Consider the following 19,725-nt stretch of genomic DNA (forward strand, 5'->3'; position numbering starts at 1 on the left):
AAAATAAATATAATAATATTGGATAAAATCCACAGAGTGAAGTAAGCATTTGTAAGTTCACATTGGTAAAAGTAAATACTTAAATAATTCAATGAGGAAGAAGGGACAGCTCTCCCTCTCAGAAGAACTTTAATGAATATGGAAAAAAATGAAGGAAATAGTGAAGGAAAAGAAAATCACCATTAACAGAACATTGAATTTTGCAGTCAGTTTCTACAAATGGATGCTAAACTTAATGGTGAGAAAAATTAATTACAAAAAAAAAGATGGTGAGAAAAATTGGGTTACTTATTAATTACGAAGGGAGAAACAGGAATTACCAGTAGAGAAACCCAGCAGACACCAGATTAACTAAATGGTCAAGGTCAGGCCGTCAATATCAACATCACAATCTCCTGGGCTGAGGTACTCAGAAGGATGAATCATTTTTGTGATATTCTTGCTCCAAACGCATAACCATAGTTGAAGCATGAGAGAAATAAGACTAACCCAAATTGCAGGGCATTCTACAAAATAATGTACTTCAACTCTTCAAAAATGTCAAGGTCATGAAAAAGCAAGAAAACACAGAACACTTTCATACATTGGAGATTGAGGAGACATGACAACTAAATGCAGTGTGGGATCCTGGAACTGAAAAAACTAAAGTGGAAATACTGTGGAATCCAAGCAAGTCTTCAGTTTAGTTCACTATGTCCATGTTGACGATTTAGTTTTACTAAAAGTACTATGTTATGCAAGATCCAATATCAGGAAAAGCTAAATGAAATACATATGGGAACTTATTGTACAAGTTTTATAATTTTTCTGTAAATCTAAATTATTCCAAAATAAAACTGAAATACTATACTTTTTTTTTACAGGTAACTGTCTTAATATTTATCTATCAAAATTTGTGTGTGTATGTTTACTTTAAATTTAGTCAGGTACATGTTTTTGGACATTTCATCTCATTTTTTACACTTTGATGTTGCAATATTTGTTTTTTATATTTCAGATACTTTTGTCATTATTTTTCATTCAGATGTTACTTTTTAACTTCTCTCAATTTTTCCTAATTGTTTGCAAAGGTCAGTCAGACACATCAGCTTTTTAAAAACAACCTTCCATTTTGTTCTCCATCTGTTTAACACATTTTGACATATTTATTGGTTGTGCTATATACCATTATCTTTAGGTTTTTCTTTTTTCTTTTTCCTGTCCTCTTAAATTTGTCAACATGAGAGGTAAACTGAGGCAAGCTCAAATTACCAGAAGTTGAGTTCATTTGGGAATGGCAGGGGGACTGCGATTCAGGAAATGGACGCCATAACCAGTTGCAAGAAAATCCGTGGAGCATTTGGGGTGGGGTGGGCTGGAATTGTAGGAGCAGAGCTGATAAGGGGAAGTCCAGACAGAGTCCAAACAGTGAGTTCATGGGCTTAAGGATGGGAAGGGATTCTTGGGATATTCTTTGGTCAGGACATATGTGTCCATCTTCTGTAAATCAGGCGTTTACAGGAAATCTATCTCTCAGTTCTTAAGTTCTGTTCTTCTGAGGGTGCCTGAATGAGATTCTCCGTTTCATATTATCTGGTTCCAAGTTAGATTGACAGCTCCACAAATTAAAACAAATGTTCCTACAAATCGTTCTTTTTTTTTTTTTATAATCCACAGCATTTAATAAATATATTCCATTTGTAATCTTTAAAGCAGGCAGAATTTAAGAACGTATTTTTGAAATTCCCAAGTATTTGGCCTTTTTGTTATTATTTTTCTAACTCCTGTATTTGATTCCTCAATTTATAATACTGTGGTTAGTGAACATGGCTTAAATGTATCATTTTGAGGAATATATTAAGATTTTCTTTTTCACCAATGACATGTTCTCTTTGGCGATATTTCCCTTGTATTTGTTAATACACATGTAATGTTTTTTTAATGTGTTTATTATCTTCTTTGTAGTTTTGTACTTGATTTTTCTTTTCTGAGAGCTGTATTTAAAGACATTCACAATGCTTACTAGTCTGTCAGCTTCTAATTCTACTTTTGGTTCATTTCTGACTTTTATAGTTTGAGGTTATATTATGTTTCAGATGTACAGGTTTATGATTCTTACAGCTTCTTGATGGTTTTGTTTGTTTTGTTTTCCAGACTTGAGTTTTCCAAAAATTGGCTGAGTCTATAATTCTGGCTAAGATTTTTAAAAATACACTTTACCCTCCACTCTTTGTATGTATATTATGCTACAGTCTTCTTCCAGACAGCGTTGCTGATAAGAAGTCTGATGTCAGTCTGGCTCTTGTTTTGCTCTGGGAAGTTTTTTTTTCTTCCTTGGAAGCTCCTAGATTTTTTTGCCCTCTCTTATCACTTAGTCCTTCAGGATCTGGTATTTGTCCAGGTGCTGGCTGTTTTCTCTTTTATATCTGGCTTGGCCTTCAGTGGACTGTTTCAATCTAAGTACCTAGATATTAGTTCCTCAGAATTCGTGGCTATGCTGCTTTTAAAAAAAATACCTCCGTCTCCCCATTTCTCTTCTCTAGTTCCGTACAGAGGCAGACGCTAGGACTTGCGAGTGTGATTTATGTAACTTGAGTTTTCTTTTTGCCTTTCCTCCTCTTTATCACTTTTGTATTGCATCCCAGGAAAACTAGTCAGCATGATCTTTTACGTGATCATTGTTTTTATTCTTATCCACCCATTCAGACCACCCATTAAACTTTAAAAGGTTATGGGCAATGCAGGTGTACATATAAATACTGATATACAACATCTACAATGTTTTTAGTTGGCAGCCTTATCTTATTTCTTGAATGTGCCCTCCTCAATTACCTTTCTGAACATATTAATGATTCTTAAACCAGTGCCGTATTTTGTTTTCTACTGATTCTTTTTTTAGAGATATGGGATCTCCTCCTTCTTACCCTTGTTTGCCAATTTTGTCTTTGCCTAAATATCTGTTGGTTCGTGACCTTGCCCTTCTGTTGTCAGTGACATTGTCTCTGCCATCTTTGTGTACAGCCTGTGGCCACGTTTGGGAAACACTGTTATTTTTAACATCCTCACCTGAGGCGTGATAGTTTAAGAGCATACCAAGAATGAAATACGTTAGTCGCTATTTTTCTGCATGCGAGTGTTCTTATTCCTCCCGTGGGTCACCACGCATCAGGGACAATGTCCTATCCTTCTGGGCTTCTTTTGCTTTTGTTGCAGGCAGAACCTTGCTCCTTCTCCCCAGACCAAGGGCAGAAGCCGTCCGTCACGTTGCTGCCTGACCTTGGGGACTGTCTGGTTCTCTGCATCCATCCATCTCCTCCACGAACCGAATACCTTTGTCGCTGTGCCCACTGTTAGTGGCTGCGCTCAGCTGTCAATTCTAAGCTGCTAGTTTCCTCTCCTGTATTACCTCCCACGTGCCAGATTCCACTTCCTGTTTGCCAGTTTGGCTCTCCACGAACATATGCCTGTGTGGTTGCGCAGAGGTGTTTTCATGCTTTACTATTGTTGCTGCAGATTTTCTAGGAATGGAGAAATCTCACAATGTGTTCAGATCATCGTCTCCAAGCAAATATTATAGTTTGTTTTGAGTCGATCTGTATTCTTATGTGCTGTTTTTTGTAGATCAAAAACAATTGAATGATAGCAACTTCATACAGTGCTACCCAATAATTTACTAACCACACCCTGCTTGGAGCACAGCTTTTGCGTGTGGTTGGAGTGTCTTACCTCAGTCATTATGTAGCAAAAATGAGTCCTGCCATTGTGTATTACCCACTGTTTTATTTTCTGAAGTGGTCATTTGTTCCTTTTGCAGAATAAGTTCTCAAAAAAGTGCAGCAATGAAACACAGTATCAATTCTTTCCAGGTATCTTTGAGGAGGTGTCTCAGTTGGATCTCCGCACTTGGGATACGGTTTTCTCCAAAATGAGAACAAATTGAGCAGGTGTGGTCTTACTGCCTGCGGCTAAGTGGGGTAACTGGCTGTGGCAGGTTATATGTGATTAGATCCACGATGTCTTTGGGAATACATCGGCTTCAGTTTACCAAGTTTCCTGGGGCTGCAAATGTGAGGGGCTCCTATTTTCCATGGGATGTTCTGTGATTGTACTAATTATGCACTAATGCAGGAAATAGTTCACTATCTCAACTTGTAAAAATTCTAGGTTGTCCCAACCAGAGATAATTCCTCTGTCACTTCCTATAAGGTTTGTTGTCTTGCAGGTACAAGGATCTTAGGCACTCTTGGTCTTCCTCCTGCAGCCTTGGGTTTCAGCCTTATCTGGCTTTCCATTCAATTTGGGGGAAACTTTCCCAGCACATCCTTCCCGGGAGAGTAACACCTCACACGTACCTGGCCCTCCCTCCCCACATCCAGGGAACCCGAGACAACAGTGTACATATTTTTCACTGGGTTTTCTAGTAACTTCTTTCCACTTCTCTGGGTCTCACTAAAGATGTGGGACACTGGAGCCTGGGAAATCCAGGGAAATCTAGTAGTACCTATTGCTCCCTCAGCTCAGAAGATACAGAGGCCCTGGCTTCAAGACTGGGCTCTTAAGCAACTGCAAATGGTGCCGTCACATTATTTTGGGCAACTTGTAGCCTTGAAGAATAAATTTCTGATGACATTTGCTTGGAGTTATTGTCATCTTCCCCTTTTATCTCAGTTGGCATCCATTGAATGATCTAATTAAAATCATTCCAGAAATAGAAAAAAATCATTATTTAACATAGCTTTTAATTTGGAATTTTTCATTTTCTCATAAAAGTCACTTATTTTTCAAGTAGAAAGTGACTTTTAGACCCAGAGCTCCAAGCTTACAGTTTCCATTGCCAGAAGTGGATTTTCTGATTATAAAACAACATGAACAACAGTACTGCTAACACAACTGTAGGGCAAATTCAGGAACCGTGGGAGCCTGAGGTTCATACAGTATTAAGTGTTTTCCTCAAGGAAAATGATACAAAGTAACAACCAGAAAGTTAAACTAGAAATGAAAATATTTATGATGAGAAAAGAAATAAGGATTACAATTTGTCAAAAACAGACCAAAAAAATCACTAAATCCAGATAATTATTTTAATATTTTTATTAATCAAAAAATTTTTAGTCAGCATTTTAATTTTTAAAATTTCAATATTTTTCAGACCTCTCCATACTTTTCTCTCCTAATTCCTTGGCTCGAGACACCTTTATATACTTATTATCTGGTAATTATCATGTATTATCATACTTGATAATAATTTATTTTTTATCATTGCTAGTTTAGAAAGTTTTCTTTCACTTTCCCACCTTTTTATTGGAAACATCAGATATAATTTTAGGATTGACAATTCAAGAGAACATGTATTAGGTTTTTTTCACGTGTGAGCCGTTTTGATGTGGGTGGCAGGTTATGCAATTCCTTACAGGAATTCCAGTTCATCCTGTTGTGCAATATTCCCATCAGAAAAGATTGTTTTAAATGTCTAGCACATTCTGTTATGCACCTTATTTTGAAATATATTTCTAGGACAAGTGAGCTTCCATTTTGAGAGGTTTTGTTGAGAAATGAATCCACCCCGTTTTTCCATTGCCGATAACAAGGAACATTTTCTGCAGGCTGCATCGGACTCCCTCCGTTCCAAGTCTGGTTGCTCTCTCACTGCCCTCGCACACCTGGGGGCTGCAGGGCATGTCTCACATCACACAGCATCCTCGGGGCTAGCACTGGCATGCCCCATGCGCAGTGAGTTGGCACAGGAATATTGGCTTGTCCGTGGCAGCCCTTACCCAGTGGAGCCAAGCGATAAATTCACTCTGCTCAGAACTGTGAACTCTGTAAATACTCTCCACTAAACCCAAACTAAGTGTACCCCCAAATCCGTCCCTCCTTTATTGCATTTCAGTTATACTTACGGTCATTCAGCAGTAGTGGACAGGAGAGGAAGGATGCAGAAAAGTAGGGGTTAAGTGTCAGGAAACGATAGACTTAGTCTAGTTTAAAAATTTACGAAATTACAAATATACAAAAAAAGTCATGGTCATATCATATCATCCCTGCTGGGGTCTCTCCTCGGGCCTTTAAAGGAGCCTGTACAGGTAAGGGGTCTGAAGCTTGCTGGGCTCGGTACCCTCATGGCAACACACTTGAGTTAAAGCAAGGTTACTTGGATTTAAATACTAAGATTTTACTTTTGCCTTTGTGTTGTGTCTCCTCATTCTTACCCTCATTTATTTTACTTATAGAAAGAGTGTTTCAGTAAGAGTTAATCACACAGACTATAAAAATTCAGCCAAAGGGAATGTCGTCGGCTCTTTTTAAAGGCGGTGATTTATACGCCTCAAACAACTCTCTTCAGATTCTGGAATTCTTATATTACACTGGCTGCCCCACAGCAAGGTAGGTAGGGATTTGTTACTATTGGCTGGAGCTCTGGCAGGTCTGGAAAGCTCCCTACTAAGGCTACGTCATTAATAGATTGTAGAAGGTTTGAAAGAACACCCGAGGAATTTGGGAAAACTCCAGGGGTACCATTGCGCTGTCCTGAATTAAAGCACTGGTGAGGCCTGTGTGATCATTATTGTGATGAGGAGCAAAGACCATTCACTCTGCTGATGACTGTGTGGTTATTACAAACGACCAGCATTATTCCAACTGTGGGATCCCTTTCAGTTCATACAGTTAGACCGTATTTGACTACAATGATCATACAGATATAATTTAACAAAGCATACTTCTACCCGTTCGAGACTTTTGAACAGTATTGTGGGTTTACAAACAGCTTGATGTGACATGATTCCTGATGGCCTGTGGCAACGTGAAATGTTTGAAAAGAATGTGGAAAACGTGTATCTAATTTCAGAACTGAAGTTTAAGATCATGCTGGTATTGTAGTGGTGTTTTTTTTTCCTTTTTTTTCCTGGATTGCATATGATCTTTGCAGATCCCTTAATCCTCTGGAATCTCTTACTCTCTTCTAATAGGATCTACATTTTTGCAAAAGCTGCCTATTCAAGGCTATCACCAAAGAAGTATTTTTCTGCTTGTGACACAATGGGAATTGAATTATACCCCCGAATAATGAATATTCCACTTTGCTCAAAGCTCTCTTCTGTATTATGGAAAATTAGATTCGCTTTCTTAACTCTCAGAATCGTCTAACTAATGGAAGATACATCATGGCACAAAGGAGGGCCTGCGTTCTCAATAGGTGTTTATGTTGTTTAAAAAAAATTCAGAGTAAAGAAAAGGAAGACAGAAAGAAAATGCATTTAATAATATTCAACATTAGCCCTTTTTCTCTCATTTTCTCCACAATCTGTCTCTCTCTCACACACACACACACACACACATACACACACATACACATACATGCAGTCACATGTAATTCTGGATCAATAAAACAGTGCTCGCTAGCCGCACTATTGTTTATATTTACTGGAAGTAAAAGTCAATGTGAGGTGTCAAAAGAAAAATCACAAACTAAAGAGTAGGAACAAAAAAAGAAGTCAAATTATTGACTGCATCTGATTTTATTTCATACCTTAAAACTCTTAAACAATCACTGCAGAAGGGCGGGGACATACCAGAACAACAAAATATCATTAGAACAAATAAGAAAAGCCAGCAAGACCAATGGATAAATATAAGTGGCAATTTTACTATTTCTGGAAATACCAAACTAAAAATATAATGGAATCAATATTTCTATTTGTAACAAGGAGAGAAATACAATAAATGAAAATAAGTCTAACAAGATATGGGCAAAACCAATATGAAGCCTGAAATAGATCTGAATAGTTAATGAAACAAATAGAAGAGAACTTGGTTTTAGATATGGAAATTGAGGATTGTGTTATCAGTTCTCCTCAGTTAATCTCTATCTTCCGTGTGACTCTCAAGTTCATTTGCAAACATTAAATACTAGATCATCACACTATCATGAGGAAGAGATGTAAAATGTGAGATTAGTAGTAGAAAATATTAAACAAGAAATTATTACGATTAAAACTGTTTGCTACTAAAAACTAAACAGACACACAGCTTAATGGTCATATGGAAACTAGCAAGAAATCAGCATAGGAGATTTAATCTGAAATGTCTTATCAGTGGGGAAATATAGTTTACTTTTCTACCTGCTTCTTAATTCTAAGTAAACATTTTAAAATGAATTCATAGACACTTGAAGAAAAAAAATAGATGAGTAGGTGTGTGAAAATCTTTCTTTAGCATAATCATGTCTAGAAGCCCCACAAATACACACGCGTGTGGGCAGTTCAGTGACTTGGACGACCTCGACACTTGTGTATAGCAAAAAAGACTACAGGCAAAGTTAACACGTGTTGGAACAAAGCTGTGATTTCTACAGTTTATCAATAACGAGAGCAATTATTCTCATCCCTGTGTGTACTTTAGAAATAAAAATAACGTCAAAGTAAAAAATACATGCAGAAATTATTTGTAAGACAGGTAATAAATGCACCCAAAAAATTTTCTGAGATTCAAGTTGATTAGCTCTAGCGTCTCCTCGGGGAAAATAGCAGTCTGATGTTAAATTCAAATTCTATTCAGTGCACCTTGGGAGGTTCCCTCTGCCAACAGGGAAAAAGATTTATTTTCCAAAAAGTCTCACACATCACATCTACTTGCATAATGCTCCCTTCTCATCAAGAACGGTTTCTCTGCAGTCCTACATCTCCAGCGCTATTCTTTTTCTCTGTCTCTTCAGGTGTTTCAAAGCATTGAAAAAAATGACAAAAAAAAGGTGGCTGTCAGTTTTTAGAGAATGAAAAATAGTACTTATTCCTGTACAAGGCGTATGCTTAGCTCAAACGCTATTAGAGGGCAAAAAATCATATAATTTCAAAAGTCAACAGAGCAATGTGGGCAATGCTGAGGGGTTTTGTCACTAAACCCTTAGTATCATGGTGGTGTCTTCATGGTGGTCAGTACAGTCTCTTCTCAGGAAAAGGGACGCTCATAATAGTTGAAGACATTCTGACATTTTTCCAAAAACTTCTAAGTTTTTTCTGAATTCTTTGGCCAGGTTATCTCACTACTACCTCTTTAACTGAGTTTCAGTTTTGGCAAAAACTCTTTTAACTTTCCTAGTGAAAGTCCAGTTACTCCCTCCACAAGACCCTTAGCTCAGTCATAGGTAGACACGAGTGTGTCTCTGTTTAGTGGCGGTGATATTTCCATCCCTGCAGCACTTTTCACAGAGAAGTGAGCCCACCTGTGAGCTGTCATTGACACTCCTAATCCTTCTTTCCTTCCTGTTGGGCACCATACAGTTCCCACACATTTGGGGCAAGACAGATCGATGCATAGTTGATCTAGAAGAGATCTAGAAGAGCCAAAAATGTGTCAAAGTGATCAGGAAGATGGAACACCACCTTGCAGATGTCCCCTGAGAATTGGAGTCCTATCACGGTTTCAACAGTTTATTGAGAAGTCTGGGAAACGATTCTTCTTTCTGGAGGGACATTAAAAACACTGGTAAGACAATTCACACATTGACTCTCAGCCTCCACTCAAGACTTAAATGAATCAAAGTCTTCAGTACCATGGCTCATATGTGGCCACTTCATTCATTCCAGGTGATACTAATATGTAGTCATGGCTGAGGACCAGGAAATTACATAATCGTTTCATAGCTTATTTCTCAATTAAGAAGATTATTTCTGAAGAATACAAACTAGTCTTGCTCCTTATTTTCCATATCAACCTTTTCTGCCATCATTCTCTCCTTCTTCTTGATAAACACATTATCATGAGCATCGCCACGGCCACGTCTGAATCCCCGGAGGCGAAGGGCATGAAGGCATTAGAGGAAGGCTCCGTTCCCCTTTTCGGCAGTTCTAGGGGGTGACACGTTTGTAGGCATGTTGGTCTGAAGCCCCCATTTCACACACCACACCCTCAAAGTGCATCACTTCATTTCACTTACGTGGGTGGCATTGAGCCCTTAAATGGTCCCCCTCACCTCTCAGCAAGGTCCCTTTAAGACTAAGTGTGTGGTTAGCAAAGCTGCTGACACTACCTCTAGGGGAGGAAACTCTGGCCTTTGTGGTCTTTGTCCCTTATTTAGTTTCAGTTTCAAAAGAGTTTACCTCTGAGCATCCATTTACTAAATTTAATATGGATTATTTACTTTGACCCTGGATTTTCTTATAAAAATCTATGTCTTTATGAAGGTGTATCTCCAAATTTGTACCTTAAATATCAGCTGAAAGTTCTTGTGTCTGCCAGGTGTACCCTGGTTAAATCCAGTCTTAATTTGATCAGGTTGGTGGTTTTTTTTTTTTTTGGAGAAGTGTTTTTCCTAACTAATAAAATACTTCTTATTGCTTATATTGAAGGAAGGGAAGCTCCATTGACCTGAGGTGAAACTTTAAATTAATCTTGACACTCAGAGATGCCTTTTTTTTTTCTTCTGTTTTTCATCTGCAGCCAGGAGTTATTGCAATATATTACTTCTCAAAAGTGATAATACATTGGATGGATGGAATGTTAACCCAAATTAAGGTAAAGCAATATTTTCTTAATAAAACAGAAATAGGGGCAATTTCTTAATAGTTTAAAATACTCTGGGGCTCACAAAGGGGCAATTTACAGGATAGAATGGAAATTGCCTTAAAATAGGTTCTACTTTTCCCATTGAAATATGTATCACTGTTACGAATATATTTCTTACGTTGCTTATTCCTTCTCTGAATGATGATAGTAGATTTTTCCCCTTTATCATCTCTTTAGAAGAACTCTGACAGAAAAACAAGTTCAACCTACTGCTGTAACCCTGAGATTCCTAAAAAAGGAGTATTGGAGTAAGTACAAGGGAATTGCAGAGATGACGCACATTTTACAGAAACTTTTGAATTACATCTATCCATATTTCCTCTCATTTTATGATGTCTTAAAGGCTGGGCGTTTGGACTAGAGGTTTATTTTTGTGTCTTGTTATAACACACGGCATAGTTTAAGGATGAAGGACATACTGTTTTCTGTTTATAGTAGACATTTATTTCTAAGGATTATATTAGGGAAAATAGTGAAGTAACAGCTACAATAAAGAATTTTATAATTGTACTGAATTAGCATTGATCTCTACCACCTTGGAAAGATTGGAAGCTTTGAAGCATTTTTCATCCAAAAAAGAAAAAGGAGGCATGGGGTGAAATTGGGAATTATTTGAATAATTATTTTGATTCAAACGGTAACATCACCAACCAACCCACCGAGAAATACTTATCTGCAAATCACATGTGTTATTGTCGTTTGAATAAAATGGTAATTAAATTTTTGGGGGAAAAATAGAATGTGCATATTATATGTTATTGCTTTATTATTCAATTTTAAAGCTATTTTATTTTTTTTGGCCTCTTCCTAAAGCATTGTAGATTAATACTTAATTAGAATTTCATCTATGAAGTATTCGATCTTATGTTTAATATGATCAGTGTCAGTTAACATAAGAAATTCTAACTCTTTCCTTCTTATATCTTCAAGAAGAGATTATGTTTTTGAGTCCATGTTGTCAATAAAGCATGTAACCATATAAATTTAAAGTAATATCTAAAGTTATGTTAAGATACATTTATAATGCTGGCTACTCGGATACTATTTGAAACAGTAAGCGGGTATCATAATCTGTAGGACAAACTGCAACATTTGGTTTGCAAACATGGTCCACGCTCTTGAAAGGACATTTAAGTGTTTAACCAGAGAAGGCGCACAGGCCTGTTGAAGCCTGGCGTCCTCACTGTCCAATCCCCATGACCTTGGATGTATTTAGCTTTTCCACCTTATTTGTAATATAAGAATGACAATACCTGCTTCGTAAGGCTGTGCTGAGGATTTAATTAGATAATGCCTAGAAATTCTCAGAGCGCTGTAAAGATCACAGCGGGTTCTTACCCAGTCTTATCATCTCAATTTGGTTATTCAGTAAAACATTCCAATATTGGATAATTTGGAAAGCTAAAGATATGTAGACATATATATGAAATATACCTATATATATATATACATGAAATATATAGGTATGTATATCTATACATATATATATATTTCATTCTCTTTGTTAGTAGCCTTTCTTACTGAGCGTGTGACATTGTATTCTTTCGGCAGTGGAGACAGAGATGGAAAAATCAGAACAAATGTGCACCTGTGCTCTTTTCTTCTAAACAGGCAATTTGCAATGTATCCATCCTTTCTGCCTGCGGTTTAATGACTCCCATGATAAAGCACAAACAAAAGCAACCCCCTCAAGAAGCCCCACTAAATTACCATATGACCCAGCAAACAAATGAGACAGAGAGAGAAACCCCAGGGCTTTGGGGGGAAAATATTAGCTAAATCCTTTGCACAGAGCAAATGCTCAACAATCCTTTCGAGGCATCAAGTAAGTAAAAGAGTGGAAGTTATGATTTCCATTTTTTTCTTTATACATATACAAAACTTTGTAAAGTTTTGTTCAACTGAAAATTCACTAGAATGGAAAGGGATACTTGGCTCTAAAGAACCTTGAATAGCAAGATTCATAGAAAGCTCTCGGTTTACCATAGTTCCACTACAACAGGATTCGGGTACACCTGAGAGTTAATTATAGTGAGTCCCTCGGAAGCGTGTATACACACACACACACACACACACACACACATATATATAGATAGATGCAGTATTAGCCACTGCTCACTTGAATTATGGAAGCAGTCAAAGAATCAGCCAGGGGAAAGATGGGGTAGAGAGGGATAAATCGGGAGTGTGGGATTTGTAGATACATACTACTATATATAAAATAGATAACAAGGTCCTACTGTACAGCACTGGGTACTATATTTGATAGCTTGTAATGGCCTATAATGAAAAGGAATACACACACACACACACACACACACACACACACACACATATAGATGAATCACTATGTTGTACACCAGAAATTTAACGTAACATTGTAAATTGACTGTACTTCAATAATTTAAAAAAAAAAATCAACCAGAAAATGACATTCCACCTGCGTCAGCTTCCAGAACTTGGTGTTGGAGTGGCCACTGTTCCTGGCGTCAGTGAGGGATCTGAGATCTTTGGTGTAAAGAACTCAGGCCCTTCTGTCATATGGGTGTGACCCCCGGACTTGGAGTTTGTATTCAGGGACAGCAAGACCCACGCTCCCCTCAGTGTCCAGTCATTTCTCCTGGAATAAATAGCGCTATCCTTCTCTCAGTAATTGGAGCCTAAGCAAGGCTACCATGATTTTCTACATCCTCCCATCAGTGGTCGCTAGAATACTCCCAACAGAAAACCCTGCTTCAAAGGAGATGGCCTTTAGTGTCTTACAGGTGAGTAAGCAATGAAATAATTTCCACCTGTAGCTGGACATTCAGGGAGCCTGCAGTGAGCTTTAATAAGCTCTGTCTTTCTTTATCAATGGAGACTCCTAGAGCCAGTGTGCAGTGTGTTGTTCACTTTTCTTCTCTGATACGTGTCCCATTATTTCCATGAACAGTTCACTGCCCACCTATTATGTTAACACTCGTAAGCTTGCTCTATGGACATGGACACACACACACACACACACACACACACACACACTCACGCACAGATGAAACAGAACAGCTTCATGCACATGGGTATAAAGCTCTGAGAATTTGTGCCTCGGAAATTTATGCAAATATCTTGAAATCTGTGCCAATAGACAAACTTGTTTCTAAAGAAACAATTTCTGTTGAACTCTTGACTAATGAACAGTGCTAATTTTGTAGCTGTCAATACATATCATTTTGTTGATGACAAAAATAGAAAGCAAAATTAGTGTGTCTCTTTTATAATACTGGTTGCATAAATGTTAAAATTAGGCAATTTTTTCAATGTTATGACATGTGTGTCAGAAGATGGGACAATTTATTGGTATTCTGCTGCCATTTCCCACTACTGCTACCAAAGAATACCCCTGGAATACTAACTATTATTTGAATGAATATGATGAATTTTGTATTTCAATATATAAAAATATATTATGAATGCTTTTAAATGGTGGTGTTAAAATTCCAAGATTGAAGGGTACGGGATGGTGTGGCTGCAAAATCATTTTTAAAAGCTGACCTAAATTTGCATAGTTAGAGTAAACGGATCCTTCAGAGAACAAAGAGACCAAGGATTCTGTTATGCCTGACACTGAATGGAATGAGAAGATTCATTTGAGGGAGAATCTCATTCTTGAATAACATGTCCACAGTTTTGTCCCAGCAATCTAAGCTCTTGCTTATGCTTTGTTTGGTAGAACATACAAACGTAAGCACATTGTGGTCATTTGGGTTTAAAGCAGTCTATCACTTCACAAATAAGAAATAGAAATTCAGAACATGGTCGCCCCCTGGTGTGCATGTAGCTGAATTACAACTATATTCAAAAACGTAAGATTTAAATTCATGGAGAGTGATGCAAATACAGAATTGGGAAAGTGAATAGTAAAGAGCACATTTTTTTAATCAGTTGGCAATAATCCATCTTATACCATTTGTAACCTTGGTCAATGGTTTAGAGAGAGAACTATAACACAGAGACACTCGGAGCGGTTTTGTGTTTCATCTGGTTTGCAAAGCCCTCAGGTATGGCCCCAACTGCTAACCGGTCTCCTTGGCCTGCTAATAAGATTATAGTCTGTGGCAGAAAACCTTCTATCTACCATTCAGGCAGATATTGCACATTCCTAGAGTCTTCAGGGTCCAAATTCAAGAGGGAAAGGCATAAAGAGAAAACACAGTGACCCTTCCTCCCTCCATCCCCATCTCAGTTTAGGACACGCCCAACCTACACCTCCCCCGCTAGGTTCATTTCCAACCCCGGGGTCTGCCTCTTTGGAAAATGTTTGACAACCATCCTTTCAGGGCAGACTGTACCCTCTCCCAGCAGGTGGGAACTGGACCCATCCTTAGCTGGGCTCCTGCCCTTTGACTCAAAACAAAATAAAACAAAACAAAAAGAAAATAACCCATAACCCCACAGACTCTTCAGATTGAAAGGCATAATGTGATTATGAAAGATGTTCTTCTGCTACTTTGTAAAACTTAATTCTCAAAAAATCCTTAAAGTCTGGATTGTTCAGAATTAAATACCATGTCGTAGAGTAAATCAAGTCTAATTTGAGTCCATGTTGAACCTTTCAGCTCTGTTTGTCATTCTTCCTCCAGGGTTGAGTTCGTCCTGCCTGTACCTAATTCTTTCAGTCTTCGTGGTCCCAGCTCCTGACCCGATGAGCATCTGTTCATGACAGCTGATCCACGCAAATTACAGACACAGCACAGCATAACTCAGAAAATAATAATAATTACAAAATAAACACATTTCCCACAAATCCATGTAGACTAGAGATAAAATTTGACTGTCAATATAAACCCTTTTCACACCATGGCACAGAAGAGTTTAGACACAGGTTTTTAAGCATCTCTTTCACTGTCTCCCCTGCCTGTCTAGCTTTTTCACCTCTCACTGGGGCATTCTTAAGTGGCTCTCCCCAGAAATGAGCTTTTGAAGTAAAAGCGAATTTGAGTTGTTGAATGAATCCCTTTAAAATTTGATAAATTTGTCCAGCTTCATTTACGAGCATGCAAAGTTTCAAATGTGATGGGCAAAGATCAGAACGTAACCAAATGTTGTCCTCCAACCGTCTCTAAAAGGAGTAACTTCACATGGTAACAAGACTTAGAAGTAACAGTACAGCCTTAAGATGTTGCCGGAAAATTTCACTTCCTGTTTATCAGCATGTTTCAAAGATGGCTTTCTTTTTCTTAGGTTATTGGTAACAGAGTTTTCTGCAACGTCCACAGGCAATGGGAGGTGAGGTTTATATGAGACACTGAGTTGCAAAGAAAAGCAGAAAGTAGCCACGCATATATGCTCTTATCTCCTTTTTCTTTTTTTAAATTCTTCTAAAATATAAAAAAAAGATAAAACAAAATAGTAAGAGAAATATGGACATAGGTCCATACTGCTTAGATGAAATTCTTGGCTGGCTGAGCCCTCATCCTATCTGTTGCAAGAAAAGGTCACTTTTACTTCTGTTCAGGCCTTTTATCATTCCATCAACTTTGCTATGATGGTTACTAAATACAAAACACACCTATCTCCTCAATAAACTTAGAGTTTTACGATGGGTAGCAGCAGATAAGAAAAGAGGTGATTATAATACTAGTTAGTATTATGTTGGGTATTTGCAAAATACTAGAGCAGGAGATGGAGAATGAAATTAGTGTCTAGTAAAGAGAACGGCCCTACAGTCAGAAAGCCGAAGACATGGGTAAAAAGAATTTCAGACTGTGTGAGCAAATTTACACCTAAAGGCAGGATGGGCACGAAGGAGCGGGATACATGCTGGAAACTGCTGATAAAGCAGCTGGGAAAGAGAGCGCATCCTGCTTGGGATGATACGTCTAAAAAGTTAGCAACAAGACGACAGGGTTGTGCCATTTTCCTGAAAGTCAGTGGGAAAACTCTGAAGCCAGGAATTAACCTCAGCCGCTGTGCACTAGGAAGATTGCAGCCTAGAAAGAATGGAGACTACCTTGGAAGAGACAGGGGAAAGATTTAGAAGAACCACAGTGCTTCTGTAGACATGCATCTATTCCTCTGCTAGAACATTTCACTGATCATGGCCAGGACCCTCAGGAGAGAGCAGGTAATCTTAACATGGCTTCAAGGCCTTTCATGATACTGCCTGTATTAGGTCATTTATTTCTCAGTATTCCTAGCCTGCCTTTCTGCTTTGGTTCCCACCTACTGCAAACTTGCTCAGCTGGGCAGCGGTTCATGCCGTTCCCTTTTCTTAGAATATCTGTAGAATATTACTCCTTTTGTCTTTCTCCCTTTCCTCTCCACCCCTCCCTTCCTACTTCACCTGGCTAGCATCCAGTATTCCTTTCAGGCTTCAGATTATATATAATCTTTTACACGAATCAAAGTGCTTGCACCTGCCGTCAGCCTTCCCCACCCCCACCCCATGGTAGATCAGGTGACCCCAGAGTACCCTAAGGCTTCCATTCATCTACACACCTAGGGAATCTCAGTCCCTGCTAATCAAAAGGTTGCAAAGAGCTATATTTATCTTGTTCCTTGCTTTCTGCCAGCACTAATTTCCTAATTAAACATTTGCCTGATGAATATATTATAGTGCTAAAAATTTCAGTAGAGAGATCCCTGGTTCTCGTAATCATCTAAAAAAATGGCAAAGTTGGTAGTAGAGGAAAAAGTTTCCAGAGCCATCAGTGGAGAGAGGAAAATAATTGACAAAGCCATAGGGAGATAGAAAGACAAAGGGCAGAAAGATCTGCTATGCTAGTAAAGATATATACTGTCAGATTTCATTAGAATATTCTATGATATGATGTAATAATATGTCACAGCATAGTATAATATAATATAAACTCAATTAGCTCAACCATCATAAAAATTGCTCTTATGTATGTAATTTTGGGCAAAGAAAAACCAAAGTTGAGAATATATTATTATAAGAGAATATTATGCATACTTTGCTTAAAATGTTTCTAAAAAAGTAGAAAAAAAATGATGTCCTATTATAATACAATATTATGCATATTTTATTTAAAATGTTCAATTTGCGACTTACAATATATGTTAATCAAATTCAGACATTGTGGGTGGTTTCATTTAAATTCATTAAATAATTTCAATGAACACAAAATGTTAATCTTATCACCCAAATTATTATTATTTTTTTGCTATTCAGGATCCTAATTGCAAAATTAGGAAAACAAACTAGCGCATTTCAGGAGCTTTTGGACCATAAGGATTGGAATCAAAGGACATTATAACAATCTTCAGCTAGAGAATGAATGAACCCTGATGCTCAAATGGGCTGATGTTTGGGCTTAACATTGCTGAAGTATAAAGAGGAAGAGTCATGCCCAATTTCACACTTAAAATAGAACCAGTGGCATCTAATACTGTCAATGTACTTCTTCATGCAGTAAACTGTTTCCAACTTCATAGATAAAATATATTAGAATATCTTAATAGTAAAGATTATTGTTCTCCTAAAATTTGGGACTTAAAAGTATTTAATACAATATACTTTATATTCATAAAAATATTCAGAAGTCAACAGCACTTGGGGAGGAGGGTATAGCTCGAGTGGTAGAGTGCATGCTTAGCACGCATGAGGTCCTGGGTTCAATCCCCAGTACCTCCTCTGAAAATAAATAACCTCACTACCTTCCTCCCACCAAAAAAAAAAAAAAAAAAAAAAAAGAAGTCAACACACTTGACACTGTTTAAACAAATTTGTTATATAACTTTTTTTAACTCATTCAAATAAATCTGTATTTAAATTTCAAAGTAGTTGAGTGCTTCAATAAATATGGCAATGTAGACATTTTTAGACTTTATTTAATAGCTCCCTGTGCATTACGTTTGCATATGTGGGTATGTATGTATATTGTGTCTCAGTGAGTGTAACTTATCTACTTTGATTTCACTTTGACAAGTCTCATTTGTTTAAGGAAGGGAAACTCTTCAGGCCTTTTTGCAAAATTTCCTTTTGGGGATCTATGTTCCTGAAATTACAGTTAAATAGAATGCTACTTTTACTTCCAAATGTGAGGTGTGCAATGGCCTATGTCCTACTAATTTGTTCCAATCAAGCATTTAGTAGAGAGTGGGGTGTTTTTCTTTTTTTGCTATTTATTTCTTTTGATCAGATGAAATTAAGGCATACACCTTAGCAGTATTTATACAACTAAAAGTAATTTTTGTTATTTGCATTGTTTTTTATGTTATACTGCCATCTTGTGGCCACTTGGTCAACTTTTTAAAAATTATATTCCTGGCCAGTGTATCAGCATGACCCCGAAAGCATTGTGAAATATAACTTCCAACATTATGGAACATATTACTCTTAACAAGTATTATCCTCTTGGCTACCTCTCAGTAACGAGGTCATAATACTTCTTTGTAGCACTTAAAAGTTTTAGGTAATTTACCTGAGAATTCCCTAACTTCGTTTGATATTAAATGCTATCTAAATTGATATTAACAATTGCCTAAAAAAGGAGAAAACACTGTTAAATAATTTGTTCACACGAGTATATTTCATAATATAGACCCTATTTTGGACCTGTACAAAGTAAAATCACTTATATTAAAAATTTAGACAATTTTATATTTTTAGATTGAACATATAAAGATAAATTATGTCTAGAGCTCAAGATATATGGTTTTTTATCATTATTACCTGCTCTAGGTTACAGAATAATTAAAATACTTGTTTAAATTCTATAACTGTCTGGGCAGCCTATGGTTAGGAAAGAACTTACTTGTATTTTGTCTTAGGCTAAGCCTTTCTTATATTGGTTGAACTTTTCTCATTTTTTTAAAAGACTTTTTTTTTTTTTTTAAGAGCAGTTTTAGGTTCACAGCAAAATTGAGAGGAAGATATAGAGATTTCCCAGGTACCCCTTGGCCCTCACGTAAAGATCCTTCCCCATTATCGAAACCCCCCACCAGAGTTACAACTGATAGACCTACATTGACACATAATCCCCCCAAAGTCCAGAACTGACATTGGGGTTCATTCTTGGGGTTGTGCGTTCTGTGGGTTCTAAGCACGTAATGACATGTATTCGCATTACAGTATCAGTGTATTTTCACTTCCCTAAAATCCTCTGTGCCCCTCCTATTCATCCTTCCCTTCACCCTAACCCTGGGCAACCACTGAACTTTTTTACTGTCTCCTTAGTTTTGTCT

The sequence above is a fragment of the Camelus bactrianus genome, chromosome 3 (assembly GCF_048773025.1).
Source record: "Camelus bactrianus isolate YW-2024 breed Bactrian camel chromosome 3, ASM4877302v1, whole genome shotgun sequence".
Lineage (NCBI taxonomy): Eukaryota > Metazoa > Chordata > Mammalia > Artiodactyla > Camelidae > Camelus > Camelus bactrianus.